At 47.0% G+C, this 14,969-nt stretch overlaps 1 protein-coding gene across 3 annotated transcripts in view; it reads right to left on the bottom strand.

The window, feature by feature from the left end:
* Positions 1-14,969, bottom strand: part of tiam2 (TIAM Rac1 associated GEF 2) — a 276,975-nt gene that overhangs the window by 149,821 nt on the left and 112,185 nt on the right. The window contains exon 1 of one of the 3 annotated variants that reach the window (XM_033025043.1): positions 820-958. The exons of the other annotated variants lie outside the window; for them this stretch is intronic. The gene's annotated coding sequence lies outside the window, so the exon portion shown is untranslated. Of the gene's footprint in view, positions 1-819; positions 959-14,969 lie in introns of those variants that run through there. 3 annotated transcript variants of the gene reach the window in all.

The raw sequence follows: 14,969 nt of genomic DNA, 5'->3' as shown, positions 1-14,969 counted from the left end.
CCAACCCCATTCTCTTGCCTTCTCCCCATATCCCATGACACCCGTCCTAATCAAGAATCTATCTATCTCGGCCTTAAAAAATCCCATAAACTTGGCCTCTACAGCCTTCTGTGGCAGCGAATTCCACAGATTCACCGCCCTCTGACTAAATAAATTCCTCCTCATCTCCTTCCTAAAAGAACATCCTTTAATTCTGAGGCTATGATCTCTAGTCCTAGACTCTCCCACTAGTGGAAACAATTTACTTCATTTAGTTCACCTGTTAACACTGCCTGATTATTAGGTGGAAGAGTTGCTTTGTTGAAATGTCCACATTTTAAGAATTGCTTATATGCCTCAGAAAGGGAGGAGAATCACTCACTACGATCTTACATACTTGTGAACTAGAAGAGACTACCTTCCACTAGTAACGGGGGAATAATGGCAGGCATCTGGCTCCAAACGTGAGCCGTTGCCAAATGACAACGGCCATACCCAATTTGTTTCAATTTGAACTACATTGAAGTTGGAATTTACATTGGGGTAATTCTTAGGGCAGTAGTCTCAGTTTTTCATGCTGACTCTACACAAAGTCTCCTCAGGAACTGTCAAGCTGAATTATACATTTTTAACATATAATTGCCTGAAAAATATTACAGTATCCATTACCAGATACATACTCTGAAGTCTCTCACGTAGAATTTAAAAAATAATAGACAAGAAAAACTACTTTAAAAAAAAACATTCTACGCAACTGACTATTTTCAAAGTTTGCTCCATAACACATCTGAACAAAAATAAAATAATCCTTCTGCGTTATATTCGGATATTAGTTCTTACCCCAAATTTAAAATCTTTACTTTTCCAAAAGCTGAGATTCAACTCCCAAGTTGTGAATGAAGTGCTTTGGTGTTGAACTTGTGAGTAATATATTGCACACAGCTCAACTGTTACAAGCTGGAAATACTTTCTACACTGAATGTATTTTCATTAGTTACACCCCAACGTGCTCAATTTTTTCCATTGGTGGAGAAAGCGAGAGAGAGAGAGAGAGAGAGAGAGAGAGAAAATACAGGCCAACCAAAGTGGTTTTCCACCACTCGCTTGAAATGATTCCCCCAGACAGCTTGCCATAATGTCTCTCAGTCCTCCGGGAACACTCCTATGACTAGGCTGTTGTATGACCCTGCATTCCACAGTTACCACGAGCTCAACTAGGAAAGCTTTCAGAGTCCTAACTGAACAGCGGCTTCAGTGACTTGGGCCCGTCCGCTTTTAAGTTCAAATAAGTAATTTGTATCCTTGTAGGTCGAACTTATTTCCACATACACCGAGGCTCAGTAGACAGGCTTTTAAAAATAGAAGCAAAATTGCAGCCTGAATCACAAACAAAGGTGTGGTTCTTGGCTAAAAGAGTTGTTCATTTATGTATAGAAGTGCAACCTCAATTAGATATTAAATAAGACGAATAATCCATTTCTGTGTCTATTTTTTTTACGCACACTGCCAACTTTTTATTTTATGGAGTTTGCCGAAGAAGTATTTTAAGATTTTGCGAGTTTAATTTAGAAAGCATAATTAGTCCAATTTTAGAAATAAGAACATTCGTTTTACTTCTGGTAGCAGAATACTGTGGGTAGCAGTGGGCGGGCACAGTGGCGCAGCGGTAGAGTTGCTGCCTTACAGCGCCGGAGATCCGGGTTCGATCCTGACTACAGGTGCTGTCTATATGGAGTTTGTACGTTCTCCCCATCACCTGCATGGGTTTTTTTCCGAGATCTTCGGTTTCCTCCCACGCTCCAAAGGCATACATTCATGTAGATAAATTGGCTTGGTAAATGTTAAAAAATTGTCCCTAGCGCGTGTAGGGCAGTGTTAGTGTGCGGGGATCACTGGTGGGTGCGGACACGGTGGGCCAAAGGGCCTGTTTCCGCACTGTATCTCTAAACTAAACACCAAAAAGTCACCCACTCCTTCTCTCCAGAGATGCTGCCTGTCCCGCTGAGTTACTCCAGCATCTCCTGTCTATCTTCAGCAGAATACAAAGCTTGCCCTTCAAGATAGTCCACCGTGGTCCCTCGCAACCTAGAAGATTAAACAGTGACAGAGCTAGGAGATCCGTTTTCTCACGTCACCAGAGACCTGGCTCAGTCGTGACCTTGTGGACTCTCTGTGTGGAATTCGAATGCTCTCCTTGTGACTGTGGGAGTTTCTTGCAAGTAGTATAGTTTCTGCCCCCATCCCAACTACATGCTGCATAGTAGGTTAATTGGCCACTGTTAAGGGCCTGTCCCACTTACGTGTCCTTGGCATGCAAATTACGTGACCACGTGGTCGCGTTGAGGCGCACGGGCATCGTATGGCTGCACGGGGCTGGTTCCACTGAGAAGCGCGGAGGGGTATGTAGTTGTGCGCGACATCGTGCGGGGCTCCGAAATTTTTGTAGTGAACAAAATCTTTGCGCGCCAACGGCCTGTCGCGTAACTGACGGCCAAAGTGGGACAGGCCCAAGACCCTGGCACGACGCAACATCTCACCTCCAACAGCAGCAGAAGCAGGCAAACGATCGCCGAATTCAGCCTGGGGCTCACGGCCGTTGCGGTCCGGATCCGCCTCCACTTCTACTCCCAGAGCGTTCCTCCGCCAAGATCAACTGGGGGAAGTGTTCTGGTCTCTTGGTGGGTGGGTGGCAGGTGGACTCCCTGCCGGAGGAGATGGCAGGTTTTGCGTGGAATACCACGCACCTCCTCTATCTGGGGGTCTACCTGAGTCCCGATGAGGGGGGGTGGCCGGCGAACTGGCAGGAGCTGGAGGCGAAGGTGATCGCCCGGCTGGGACGTTGGTCCGGCCTACTTGGTGTGCTCTCTTACCGGGGCAGGGCTGTAGTTATAAACCAGCTGGTGGCCTCTCTGCTGTGGTACCGGATGGCCACTATGGTCCCGTCCTCTTATTTTATAACCATGTTACAGAGGAGATTGGTCAACTTCTTCTGGGGTGAGAGGAACCACTGGGTCTCTGCTGGGGTTCTGAGTCTCCCGTTGGAGGAGGGTGGTCAGGCGCTGGTCTGTATTCGTACCCAGGTGGCAGCTCTCCGACTCAGGACCCTGCGGAGGTACGTCTACTCGGACTACCCTCCTAAATGGCACGTGCTGGCTACGTATTTTTTCCTGCCAGGGGCGCTGCCTTCAGGAGGGCTCACGGCTCCCAGTAGCGGGCATGAGTCGACGCGCTAGGTGGGATAGGCGGGAGTTGCCTGGCTTTTACCGTGATCCTCCTGAAGGCCAGGGATTTGGTCACCTTCAGCCAGGGCCCTGCTCCTCAGGGGGAGGGGGGTGTCGTGGCTGTGATGGTGGGTGTTGAGGAGAGGCGTGTGCATGGAGCGATTCCGGACGAGCTTACCCCCGCTCAGTCGGAATTGTTCGTAGGGCCCACGGCCCGGGTCCCTCCCCGAGAGCCGGCCCCATGCAACATGAGCCGCCTTTCCGAGATGCCCAGCGTGCCGTTCTGTGACGCGGAGAGGCGCGTACTGTACAGGCTGCTCCTGCACACTCTCCACTTCCTCGCCCTCGTCTTCCGTCCAGACACACCCTGGCGGTCCGTGTTACCACCTGACGAGGGGAGCGGTCCCCAGTGGAGGTCTATCTACAAGGGAGTCCTCCCCCTTTACATCGGGGCCTGGGGTGGAGAGTGTTGCACAAAGCCGTGGCCTGTAATAGGTATTTGAGCCGGTTCACGGACTCTTCCCCTGCTTGTCATTTCTGCGGTGAGGAAGAGACCGTGTTCCATGTGTACATAGAGTGTGAGAGGTTGCAGCCACTGTTCGAGTATCTGAAAGGGCTGCTCCTCAAGTTTTGGCTACATTTTAGTCCAACGCTATTAATTTATGGGCACCCGGTACAGAGGGGGGAGGGTCGGGAGGGAGGAGGGGGTCTCCCTGTCGGTCTGCTCCTGGGCCTGGCCAAGATGGCCGTTCGCGGGTCCAGGTAGCGGGCAGTCGATGGCCGCACAGCGGTCGCCTGCCTGCCCCTTTTCCGGGGTTACGTCCGAGCTCGCATGTCCCTAGAAAAGGAACACGCGGTGTCCATGGGGACTGTGGAGGCCTTCTGTGAACGCTGGTCACCACAGGAGGTTGAATATATTATAGATAAAAATGTTAATATTTTAATTTGATAATTTTGTTTGTGTTTTTTAAATTGCTTGAGCCTTTTCCGTGTCTACGTCCGTGCCCGCCTGTCCCTGGAGAGGGAACACGCGGTGTCCATGGGGACTTTGGAGGCCTTCCGTGAATGCTGGTCGCCGTTGGAGGTCGAGTGTTTTGTTGATAAAGTTGACGTTATATTAATTTGATGATCGTTTGTTTGTAAACTGTCAACAATAAAAGTAGTTTCATAAAAATAAAAATAAATTAAAAAAAATAAATAAAAATTAAAATTAAAATTAAAAAAATTTAAAAAAAGAGCGGGGGCCAAGAAAATTGAAGATAAACACAAAATGCAGGAGTAACTCAGCGGGACCGGCAGCATCTCTGGAGAGAAGCAATGGGTGATGTTTCGGGTCAAGACCCTTCTTTCAGACTGAAGAAGAGGCTCGACACGAAACATCACCCATTGCTTCTCTCCAGTGATGCTGCTGGTCCCGCTGAGTTACTCCAGCATTTTGTGTCCATCTTCAAATGACGCCACGCGCTCCAGACGGTTGTGTGGTCGAATGAAGTCGCACGCGACCTTCGAGGGATCGTCGCGCCTCAACGCGACCACGAGGTCGCGTAATTAGCGTGCCAAAGACAGGTAAGTGGGACAGAGGCTTAAGTTGCCCCACATGTGTCATAGAATGATAGAATATGGGTTGGTGATGATGAGAATGAGGTGCCACAAGAAGAATTTAATGTAAGATTAGTATAAATGGTGACTAATGGTCACTGTGGGCTCAATGGGCCAAAAGACCTGTTTCTATGCTGTACATTTCTATGGTTGTGGTTGGGGGTTTGACCAGTGAACTGCTCTAGCAGAGAGCTGACATGAAGCCAACGGGCTGAATGACCTCCTTCTGTGCTGTATTCATTCCATGATTCTGTGATTCTAGTTCACGTAGACACAAAATGCTGGAGTAACTCAGCGGGTCAGGCAGCATCTTTGAAGAAGTTGAGATGCTACCCGTTGAGTTACTCCAGCATTTGTGTCGACCTTCGATTTAAACCAGTGTCTGCAGTTCCTCCCTACACATTCCAGTTCACATCCTGTTTTTCAGAAGACCAAGAAAATTTAGCAATGAGTCTCACATGACTCATTGGACTATTACCACTTTCTATCTATTTATGTGTCTTGGACATAAACGTAGACACAAGGAACTGCAGATGCTGGTTTACAAAAAAAGGAGCTGGTCCTCATCCGAAACGTTGCCCATCCATGTTCTCCCAGCCCGGACTACCTGCTACGGGAGCCAAGATCATCCCGTCAACGGAAGGCTCGAGGCCCCTGACCACGCGCGGGAGAACAAAGGGTGACTCCTCTACCACAGTGAGGAATGTGGAGGAGTCACTGTGGTGGATGTTTATGTTAAAATGTATTTTGTGTGTCTTGTTGCTTTTTGATTGGTTTGACTGTATTGCAAATCAAATTCCTCGTATGTTGCAAAACATACTTGGCTAATAAAGTATGATTATGATCAGAATAAATAGAATGTGGTTTAAGACCTTAACAGACAGAAAATGAAACAATTGCAATGAATGGATCCGACTTAAGTTGTTAATTTGTAACTTTTGTGTTTAGTTTAGAGATACAGCGTGGACAGGACCTTCGGCCCACCGAGTCCGCACTAACCAGCGATCCCGCACATTAACACAATTATACCAAGCCAATTAACATACAAACCTGTACGTATTTGGAGTGTGGGAGGAAACCAGAGATCCCGGAGAAAACCCACGCAGGTCATGGGGAGAATGTACAAACTCCGTACAGACAGACAGCACCCGGTCTGGATCGAACCCTGCGCCACTACATCACTGTGCCATCCTTTCAAAGATTGGTGCTTCGGACCCCGTTATTCACACTCTGCATCAACATTTCAGCTGGGAGGATCACATTTTAAGTTTGCAGACAATGATAGAATAGTGAACAAGGAGAATGCTGTGAAGAAAGCTTAAAGGGATTTATGAATAGCTAAGTGAATGGACATGAACATGTTCGATGCAAAACGATGTGGAAATAGATGGAATAGCTTTTTGTATACGAGAGATTGGGTGGTGTTGATATTTAAAGGGACCTAGGCATGCTAGTGCACCAGTCAATGAAACACACATACCAATGCAACAAGCGGGTGGGTGGTGGGTGTATGGAACAAGCTGGCAGAGGAGGTAGTTGAGGCAGGGACTATCCCAACGTTTAGACAGGTACATGGATGGGACAGGTTTGGAGGGATATGGACCAAACGCTGACAGGTGGGACTAGTGTAGCTGGTTGGCTGGTGTGGGCGAGTTGGGCCGAAGGTCCTGTTTCCACACTGTATCACTCCATGACACGAACACTCTAAGTGACCACAGGTGCAAATAATATGTTGGCCTTCGTTACGAGAGGATTTGAGAATAAAAGGCTGGATGCCGACTTTTCCTATTCTTCTTCACTAATCGCAAGAATTATCCAAGGGATGAGTGGGTTAATATATGAGCGTTTGACGGCACTGGGCCTGTACTCGCTGGAGTTTAGAAGGATGAGGAGGACCTCATTGAAACTTACCGAATAGTGAAAGACTTGGATAGAGTGGATGTGGAGAGGATGTTTCCACAAGTGGGAGAGTCCAGGTCCAGAGGTCGTAGCCTCAGAATTAAAGGACGTTCCTTTAGGAAGGGGATGAGAAGGAATTTCTTTAGACAGAGGGTGGTGAATTGTGGAATTCTTTGCCACAGAAGACTGTGGAGGCCAAATAGTCAATGGATATTTTTAAACCAGAGATAGATAAATTCTTGTGTAAGAAGGAACTGCAGATGCTGGTTTAAACCGAAGATAGACACAAAAAGCTGGAGTACTCAGCGGGACAAGCAGCATCTCTGGAGAGAAGGAATGGGAGACATTTCGGGTCAAGACCCTTCTTCAGACTGGTTAGGGATAAGGGAGATGAGCGATATAGACAGTGATGTGGGGAGATAAAGAACAAATAATGAGAGATAATGACTTCAGTTTTCCGAGCCCCCACTTCCTCATCTTTACTATGGGCGTTCAGTCACTCTACACCTCCATCCCCCACCAGGAAGGCCTTAAAGCCCTCCGTTTCTTCCTCAACCGCAGAACCATCTAATTTTCCTCTACTACCATTCCACTCTGCCCAGCGGAGCTGGTCCTCACTCTCACCAACTTCTCCTTTGACTCCTCCCACTTCCTCCAAGTCAAAGGCGCAGAGATCTCACAGTCTCCATCACAGGAAATAGACTATTGACTGACGTGTATTACAAACCCAATGACACCCACAACTATCTCAACTAAATTTCTTTCCACCCTGCTTCCTGCAAAAACTCTATTCCCTACTAATTCCTCTATCTGTGCCCAAGATGAGATGTTCCATATAAGAACATCCGAGATGTTCTCATTCTTTAGGGAACGGGGGTTCCCCTCTCCCATCATAGATGAGGCCCTCACTCGTGTCTTCTCGGTACCCCGCAGCTCCACCCTTGCTCCCCCTCCCCTAGTCACAACAGAGACAGAGTCCCCCTAGTACTTACCTTCCACCCCATCAGCCATCGCATTCAACACATAATCCTTTGAAATTTCCACCACCTCCAACGAGTTCCCACCACTAGCTACATTAACCCATCGCCACCCTTTTCCGCCTTTCCGCAGAGACCGTTCCCTCCGCAACTCCCTGGTTAACTCATCCCTTCCCGCCCAAAACAACCCTCCCCAGGTACCTTCCCCTGCAACCGCAGAAGATGCAACACCTGTCACTATACCTCCTCCCTCGACTCTGTCCAGGGACCCTGACAGTCCGTTCAGGTTAGGTAGAGGTTCACTTGCACCTCCTCCAACCTCATCTACTGTATCCGTTGTTCAAGATGCGGACTCTTATACATCGGCGAGACCAAGCGCAGACTGGGCGATCGTTTTACTGAACACCTTCACTCAGCCCGCCTGAACCTACCTGATCTCCCGGTTGCTGGATACTTTAATTCTCCTTCCCATTCCTACACAGACCTTTCTGTCCTCAGTCTCCTCAATTGTCAGAGTGAGGCTAAACACAAATTGGAGGAACAGCATCTTATATTTTGCTCGGGCAGCTTACAGCCCAGTGGTATGAATATTGATTTCTCTCACTTCAGATAGCCTCAGCATTCCCTCTCTCTCTCTTTCTATCCCTCCCCCACCCAATTCACACTATCTTCTCGTTTTCACCCTACAAACAGCTAAATGGCCTGTTTCCTTTATCATAGTTACTTTTTTGCCTAGATTCTTGATTAGTACGGGTGTCAGGGGTTATGGGGATAAGGTAGGAGAATGGGGTTAGGAGGGAGAGATTGAACAGCCATGACTGAATGGCGGAGTAGACTTGATGGGCCAAATGGCCCAATTCTGCGCTTATTACTTATGACCATGTTGGTTTTCTCCATGAACTTTGGTTTCCTCCCACACTCCAAATTGTTAATTGGCTTGGTATAAATATAAAAATTGTCCCGAGTGTGTAGGATAGTGTTAGTGATGGGCCGAGTGGCCTAAATCTGCTGCTATCACTTATGACCTTACGACCGTAATCCGTTGGGATAGAGAATGACTTATCTCCACTGCAGTATTGTTGGCTCCGAGTTGATTGATCAAGTCAGTGCAGGGCCAGCACACTTGTTCACAGATGGGAGAGGTGGGTGGGAGTCTTGCACATAGGTGCACTGTCTGCCAGTTATGTTATGCTTGTCTGCACCCCTATAGCATCAATACCATCTGTATGCTCCTTTTCCACTTTGCCCATCGGCCAATAATCCCATTAGTCAGTGCAGACTCCAAACCTTTTCATGCAAGCTTGGAGCATATCTTTGATACATTATGTAGGTGAGGTCCCTTAAGTATTGTGTACAGTTTTGATCCATGGATATTTTTACGGCAGAGATAGATAGATTCTAATTTGTACGGGTGTCAAGAGTTATGAGGTGAAGGCTGGATGGGGATTACGAGAGATCGATCAGCCATGATTGAATGGCGGTCAACTTGATGGGCCGAATGGCCTAATTCTGCTCCCATCACTTTTGACCATAATACTTTATGTTCATCTAACCCAACAAAAATATATACTTATGGCAGAAATACCAATGCAAAGATTCACAAGACTATTTCCAGGGATGGTGGTTTTGCAGAATGATTGAGTAACCTTGTAATATTTTCCAGAATTTTAAGCATGAGAAAGATCTCGTTATGGGATCAGTCAATTTATGAAAGCAGGGAAGATGTTTCTTCAGGGAAGAGTTTCTACTGAAGTCACAGTCTCAGGATAATGGCTAAGCCATTGTAGACTGAGATGAGACATTTCTTCATCCATCAGACAGCGAATCTTCATCGATCCCGACCCCAGAAAGCTGTGGAGGCTCACTTTAAGTTCATTCAAAACAAAGATAGATATTGGGGGAAAAGGCATCATGAGCCCAGTGCTAAATTGCCATGTGCACCAGAGATGGAAGAATTAAATTCTTGCTTGTTGCAGCTTTTACAGGCACATTAACACAACAGTCTGACGAAGGGTCTCGATCAGAAGCATCAACTTTTCCTTCTCTCCAGAGATGCTGTCTGACCCACTGAGTTACTCCAGCTTTTTGTGTCTATCTTCCTTTTAAACCAGCATCTGTGGTTCCGTCCTACACAGATCAAGTAATTTATGGTATTATTGTTTATTTTATATTTCTCATATGATGAGAATATTGCACTTAATTCCACCGGGTGGCGCTTCGATGGCAGCCTCGCCTGCAGTCTGTCTGTCCTTTGTCTTTTTTTTAATTTTTAGTGTGTTTTAAAAGTTTGTGTTAATGTTCTCTGGTTTGTTTTATGTGGGGGGTGGGGGGAGGGGGTCGGGGGAAACTTTTTTTTAATCTCTTACCTTGCCGGAGATGCGATTGTTTTCCGGGTCGTATATCCGGTCATTCTGCGGCCTAACATTATGGAGCTGGCGGCCTTGCTTGGGACTGACTTTGAGCCCCACCGCGGGGCGTGGACTTACCATCGGAGCCGATCCCTTGCCTGGGATCAACTCTCCAACCGCGGCCTGCGGATTTCACCATTGAGGAGCTCGTGGTTTCGGATTGAGACCAAAAGCCGCACAACGTTCGACAAGTCCCGATACAGGGGTAGAACTCCTGGCGCGGGGGTGCTGAGATTTCCCCCCCGATGCAGGAGCTTGATCGCCCCGACGATGAAGGCCCGTCGCCAGCTACGGTAAGATCATCCCGTCAACGGAAGGCTCGAGGCCCCCGATCACTGGAGGACATAGAAGGGAGAGATTGAACCTTTTTTCGCCTTCCATCACAGTGAGGAATGTGGAGGAGTCACTGTGGTGGATGTTTATGTTAAAATGTATTTTGTGTGTCCTGTTGCTTTTTGATTGGTATAACTGTACGGCAAATGAAATTCCTCGTATGTTGCAAAACATACTTGGCTAATACAGTATGATTATGATTATATTATGTAAGCAAATCATAACAGGAAAAACTGTAGTGTGATGAGCAACCACTTATACAAAGTCCATGGTGGTTCAGTACTGAGATAGATGGGGCTGTGGATAAAGTTGTACAGTGTGGTTAGAGAACGTGGCAGTGGATGGGAAGAAGCGTGTTCTTGAGCCGGGATGTAGTGGTTCTCAGGATCCTATACCTTCTTTCCGATAGTAACAGTGAGATGAGTCTGTTGTCAAGATGGTGAAGGTCTTTGATGGCATTAACTGTCTTCTTGAGCCAGCACTTCATGTAGATCCCTTCAATGGTGGGCAGATCAATACCTGTGATGGACTAAGCAACGTCCACCGCTTTCCGCAGCCTCCTGTGTTCTTGAGCATTCAAGCTTCCGGACAAAGCTATGATGCTCTCTACTGTACAATTTAGAGCAGCGTTTCTCAACCTTTTTACCCTTGCGGAACCAAGGTGGACCCGTTGGGTCCCATCCCCTCAACGCACGGTTGCGGGGCAGGGGGGCCTGTGGCATCACACACACACTAACCACCCCCCACACACACGGGGGGTGGTGGAGGGGTGTAGAGGGGGGGGGGGGGGGGGGGGAGACAGGGTGGGGAGAGAGGAGGGGGGGGGGGGGGGGGATAACAGGTTGAAGACTTTACCCATACCCAAGAATTTTCCAAGAATATGCCGTACGTGTATAACAAAATTACGAATATGAAATTAAACACAAAAGTGACTAAAATGCATTTACATATGATTAGCCTATTTGTCCCCATTTCACTCGGAACCCCGAGCGACCTCTCGCGGAACCCTCGTGTTCCGGGGAGCCCCGATTGAGAGACAGGTTCATGGTCTATCAACGTCCTGAAGTCAACAATCAGCTCTTTGGTTTTGAAATGTTGAGAGCGAGATTGTTATTCCAGCAACACTCATACACACCCTGGTTGGTCACATTACCCAAATAAAAACCGCAGTTATGAACGATGTTCTGGATTCTGGCTCAAAATAGTACCTTAAATATTTAAGGTGCAAGGAGAAAAGTGCAGAAGATGTTGTAACAACATTATAGCGTTACTGTCACAGCAAGACGTGCAGGTTTTTTAAAAGTCTAAGCACCGCAATGAGAAATGTTGGGAGATCGGGACGACATAGCTTATGAAAGGACCATTCAGTAGATTGATAACAGCAGGGAAGAAGCTGTTCCTGAAACAGGAACAGGAAGCTGATCCTGAAACACGTGCTTTGAGGCTTACATATCTTCTGCCCAATGGGAGAGAGTTTAGTTCTAGTTTAGTTTAGAGATACAGCGCAGAAACAGGCCCTTCGGCCCACCGGGTCAACACCGACCAGCACATTAATACTACCCAAACACAATGGACAATTATTACATTTACCAAGCCAATTAACCTACAAACCTGTACGTCTTTGGAGTGTGGGAGAAAACCGAAGATCTCGGAGAAAACCCACGTGGTCACGGGGAGAAGGTACAAACTATGTACAGACAGCACCCGTAGTCAGCATCGAACCCTGGTCTCCGGCACTGCAAGTGCTGGCAGGCAGTGACTCTAACCGCTGCTCCACCATGCCGCCAAGGGGAGAAGTGGGAATGACTGTGATGTCCTCGATTCCGTAGATAGACACAAAAAGCTGGAGTAACTCAGTGGGTCAGACAGCATCTCTGGAGAGAATGAATAGGTGACGTTTCGGGTCGAGACCCTTGATTCTGATGGCTGCTTTCCCAAGGCACAGCAAATTGTCGATAGATTGGATGGAGGAGGAGACGGGTTTGTGCAATGGAATGGACTACATCCACAACTCTCTGCAATTTCCTGCGGACTTGGCAGAGTTGTTACCAATCCAAGCTGTGATGCATCCCGACAGGATGCTTTTTGCGGCGTACCTGTAGAAATAAAGAGCTGTTGGACACATGCCGAACTTCCTCAGGTCCTCGGAGGAAATCGAGAAGTCAGTGTGCTCTCTCGGCTCTGGCTTCAATGCGGATGGTCCAAGACAAATGAGTGGTGATATTTATGCTCGGGAACGTTAAGGTCATGACCATCTCCAGTCCAGCATCATTGATGCTGATGGGTCATGCACAGCACCTTGTTTCTCCGTCGTACTGATATTGACGGAGAGGTTGCTGACTTGACACCATGTTACGAAGCTCTCAGTCACGGTGGCGCAGCAGTAGAGTTGCTGCCTTACAGCGAATGCAGCGCTGGAGACCCGGGTTCGATCCCCACTACGGGTGCTTATCTGTACGGAGTTTGTACATAGAAACATAGAAAATAGGTGCAGGAGTAGGCCATTCTGCCCTTCGAGCCTGCACCGCCATTCAATATGATCATGGCTGATCATCCAACTCAGTATTCTGTACCTGCCTTCTCTCCATATCCCCTGATCCCTTTAGCCACAAGGGCCACATCTAACTCCCTCTTAAATATAGCCAAAGAAACTGGCCTCAACTACCTTCTGTGGCAGAGAGTTCCAGAGATTGACCACTCTCTGTGTGAAAAATGTTTTCCTCAACTCGGTCCTAAAAGATTTCCCCCTTATCCTTAAACTGTGACCTCTTGTTCTGGACTTCCCCAACATCGGGAACAATCTTCCTGCATCTAGCCTGTCCAACCTCTTAAGAATTTTGTAAGTTTTTATAAGATCCCCCCTCAATCTTCTAAATTCTAGCGAGTACAAGCCGAGTCTATCCAGTCTTTCTTCATATGAAAGTCCTGACATCCCAGGAATCAGTCTGGTGAACCTTCTCTCTACTCCCTCTATGGCAAGAATGTATTTCCTCAGATTAAGTGACCAAAACTGTACGCAATACTCCAGGTGTGGTCTCACCAAGACCCTGTACAACTGCAGTAGAACCTCCCTGCTCCTATACTCAAATCCTTTTGCTATGAATGCTAACATACCATTCGTTTTCTTCACTGCCTGCTGCACCTGCATGCCTACTTTCAATGACTGGTGTACCATGACACCCAGGTTTCGTTGCATCTCCCCTTTTCCTAATCGGCCACCATTCAGATAATAGTCTACTTTCCTGTTTTTGCCACCAAAGTGGATAACCTCACATTTATCCACATTATTCTACATCTGCCATGCATTTGCCCACTCACCCAGCCTATCCAAGTCACCTTGCAGCCACCTAGCATCCTCCTCACAGCCAACACTGCCCCCCAGCTTCGTGCTTGATGATTTACCTTTCATAAATCCATGCTGACTTTGTCCAATTATTTCACCACTTTCCAAATGTGCTGCTGTCCCATCTTTAATAACTGATTCTAGCAATTTCCCCACTACCGATGTTAGACTAACAGGTCTGTAATTCCCCGTTTTCTCTCTCCCTCCCTTTTTAAAAAGTGGGGTTACATTAGCTATCCTCCAATCCTCAGGAACTACTCCAGAATCTAAAGAGTTTTGAAAAATTATCACTAATGCATCCACTATTTCTGGGGCTACTTCCTTAAGTACTCTGGGATGCAGCCTATCTGGCCCTGGGGATTTATCGGCCTTTAATCCATTCAATTTACCTAACACCACTTCCCGGCTAACCTGGATTTCACTCAGTTCCTGCATCATTTGACCCCCGGTCCCCTGCTATTTCCAGCAGATTATTTATGTCTTCCTTAGTGAAGACAGAACCAAAGTAGTTATTCAATTGGTCTGCCATGTCCTTGTTCCCCATGATCAATTCACCTGTTTCTGACTGCAAGGGACCTACATTTGTTTTAACTAATCTTTTTCTCTTCACATATCTATAAAAACTTTTGCAATCAGTATTTATGTCCCTGCCAGTTTTCTTTCATAATCTATTTTCCCTTTCCTAATTAAGCCCTTTGTCCTCGTCTGCTGGACTCTGAATTTCTCCCAGTCCTCTGGTAGGCTGCTTTTTCTGGCTAATTTGTATGCTTCATCTTTTGTTTTGATACTATCCCTGATTTCCCTTGTTATCCACGGATGCACTACCTTCCCTGATTTATTCTATTGCCAATTTGGGACGAACAATTGTTGTAGCTCATCCATGCAGTCTTTAAATGCCTTCCATTGCATATCCACCGTCAACCCTTTAAGAATCAATTGCCAGTCTATCTTGACCAATTCACATCTCATACCCTCAAAGTTACCTTTCTTTAAGTTCAGGACCCTTGTTTCTGAATTAACAATGTCACTCTCCATCCTAATGAAGAACTCAACCATATTATGGTCACTCTTGCCCAAGGGGCCAAGCACAACAAGACTGCTAACTAACCCTTCCTCATTACTCAATACCCAGTTCTCCCCGTGACCTGCATGGGTTTTCTCCGAGATCTTCCGTTTCTTCCCATATTCCAAAGATGTACAGGTTAGTAGG

This window comes from Amblyraja radiata, chromosome 8 (genome assembly GCF_010909765.2).
Source record: "Amblyraja radiata isolate CabotCenter1 chromosome 8, sAmbRad1.1.pri, whole genome shotgun sequence".
NCBI lineage: Eukaryota > Metazoa > Chordata > Chondrichthyes > Rajiformes > Rajidae > Amblyraja > Amblyraja radiata.
Note: the sequence above shows the minus strand (reverse complement) of the source record. Positions and strands in the feature narration are given on the sequence as shown.